Raw genomic sequence first — 2,431 nt, 5'->3', positions numbered from 1 at the left:
CTCAAGGTTAGATTTTTTTTAAGCTGAATGTATGCTGATAATAGCTATTTTATTCATTTATTTAAAAAAATATTTGCGTGCTCATTCGTCCAGTAACTCGTCTGAATAGGCAAGACGAGTTGGGTTTAGCCTTTGTTTAACTGAAGTTATTGATAAAATAAGATAGTTTCATCCATTTTTTTTTTCCCTTTCATAGACAGATAGCTCTTTTTCACAGGTCTTCTGAGTCCTTTACCTGGCCTGGATGTAGAAAAGATCATGCTTCCTTTATTTGCTTGCAAGAGCACACAAACAGAAGCTTCATTGACATTCAACAAGAGGGAATCTTCCCAGTGAAATTTAGAGAAGTCACCTTCCTGTCAATAGCAGATTTAAGGAAGTTTTGTTTTCAATATTCAGACATAACTTGAGCCACTTATTATTTGATACCTTCTTTCAAGACCCAGTATCTAAATCAAGCAAGAACATCTTGTATTGTCACCATGTGATGAATTTATTTGTGAAAGAGTTGCTCTTTTGTTTTTCATTTAGACATAAATAAATGCATTCTTCTTCCTAGACATGAATTAATTAGTGCTTTTCTGTCTCAGACATCTACAACATGAAAAGAATGTAAATCCAGAACTATCGATACAATTAACATTGGAAACACAAGAGTTGGAAAAGAGAAAGTCGTCCAAGAATAAATTTGTAAATTTCAAGTCCATCATAAACTAATAAAATAAGTTGCGAATTAAAATGAAAAAAGAAAACTCACTGGACTCCAGATTAGGTACTTTGTAGTTATGTTGTGTGGTATTCCATGTTATCTTCCTGCAATGGTGAACTGTCACCCTGAAATAGTTAACTTCAACATATAAAAATTGTGATATTTTGGGCGCCCAATTTGGAAGAAACTTCTGCTCTTGCTTAGAGATGCCTCTTTTTTGCATGGTAGTCAGATTTCTTCTAATCTAGTTAGAACATTAATTAAGATCATTATGACTCAACAGCAGAAAGTTTTGGTACCTGTTTTAAGATGTATATGCTTTGAAGCTAAACAGAAAAATTATGGCAGTCTGAGCTCTTTTCAAAAGTCAGGTTCAGGGAAGCATTGAATCATTCCTTAAAATACTTCATTTTTTTTTTAATGTGTATTTATTTTTGAGAGAGAGAGAGAGAGAGAGGGAAAAAAAAAAGCACAAGTGGGGGAGGGGCAGTGAGAAAGGCAGACACAGAATCTGAGGCAGGCTCCAGGCTCTGAGCTGTCATCACAGACCCCGATGTGGAGCTTGAACCCATGAACCACGAGATCATGACCTGAGCCAAAGTCAGAGGCTTTAGCAACTGAGCCACCCAGGTGCCCCTCATTCCTTAAAATACTTTTAACTCAAAATCTTGATTACTTTAGACCACCAGATGAGTACATAATTAGGAGAAATTACTTCAGATCAGGGAGATTAAACATGGGATGCTCTGTCATTGTCTCACCTTGAGGAAGATCCTTCTATCTGCAGCCCCACTGATTCCAGCACTGGCTAGAAACTTATTTTGGAGAATGTTTGATATCTTCCCTGAAACTATATTAACAAATGTGTATTTTATTATAATGTCATCATATTTGTTAAAAGACATTTAAGAAAGTTCAAAATAAAATTTATGTTTATGTTTGCCATACATTTTTTTGAGGGAATAGTGTTCCACATAGAAGCCTCAAGAATGAATCTTGCTTCTACCTGAGAAATTTAAAGTTTTTCCTCCTTTTTAGTGAGGGCACATAACTATGTTTCCCATTTTGATTTCACTGCTGGAAACTTCAGATCCAAATTTTAAGCATGCATAATCTTGTTAGTCATGCTGACCCTTATCACCAACAAATCTTCATAATCTTTTCCTTGGTTCTGATGTTCCATTTCTCTTTTACTTTTCATTAAATGTCTTTTCTTAGAATCTGCTTCAAACTCTCTGTGGGAAAAGGTGAGATTATAAAGAAATAAAAATTTAAAAATATATGTGATGGGACTGAATATTGTTGGATAGAAAATTGCCTACTATTTTTTCAATGAAGATGTTCCCACGAAGAAAAGAAAGACTTCCTATTCCAAGTAAACTTTCAGATATTTGAATGCTAAAATTCTAAAGCTCACATAGCCTTGTAAATATTAATGATGAGATAAGATAGGGGGTTTTGAGGTTCTTGACCCCAAGAGCTAAGTACATTTGTACACATGGATTTAGTCCTATTTAGCAGGGACTGCTCCAGATTTGCATACAGCTCGTTCTGCTTTTAGGCCCTGTGCTTTCATGCTTCAGTTCCTTCAAACTTACCTACAACTCTTGCTGTGAAAAATAAGCCAATTTTATGTCATTTCTGTTCAAAACCGTAAATGACTTGTACTTGATGGTTGAATCTAGGTGGTAGAGAGATGTAGTATACAAGCCAAATGAATAA

Source organism: Panthera leo, chromosome A1, assembly GCF_018350215.1.
Source record: "Panthera leo isolate Ple1 chromosome A1, P.leo_Ple1_pat1.1, whole genome shotgun sequence".
Lineage (NCBI taxonomy): Eukaryota > Metazoa > Chordata > Mammalia > Carnivora > Felidae > Panthera > Panthera leo.
The sequence above is the reverse complement of the archived record's forward strand: the minus strand, read 5'-3'. Positions refer to the sequence as shown.